The sequence below is a fragment of the Notothenia coriiceps genome, unplaced genomic scaffold (assembly GCF_000735185.1).
Source record: "Notothenia coriiceps isolate Sejong01 unplaced genomic scaffold, NC01 NC01_scaffold00029351, whole genome shotgun sequence".
NCBI lineage: Eukaryota > Metazoa > Chordata > Actinopteri > Perciformes > Nototheniidae > Notothenia > Notothenia coriiceps.
Window position 1 is genome coordinate 2,775 of NW_011362052.1, and position 394 is coordinate 3,168.

A 394-nucleotide genomic window follows, 5' to 3' on the forward strand; every position below is an offset into this window, starting at 1 on the left:
TTTGTATTATCCTGCCAACCAAAAGAGAATGATAACTACATAACCTCATTTCTGTTTTTTACAATTTTACATCCTATAAAAATAAAGTTGGGAAAGACAAGAAACGAGCATGCAAAATAAAATAAGATCTAATCCGTCTCCACTAGATTCGCCATCATCATATCGTTCATGGGGACACTTTATCAATTAGATGACAAATGGAAAAGTGTTCAAGAAAAAAAACAAAAAACATTAAAAGACAGAATAATAACAATAATAGAACAAACTATTTTACATACACCTTTCCCTTTTTCTATTTTTAAATAAATACAATCAATATTTCATTGATAAAAAATCCATTCAATTACATTTCTCCACCAAGCAATATCATTATTTATTATATTTGTTGTAGTAA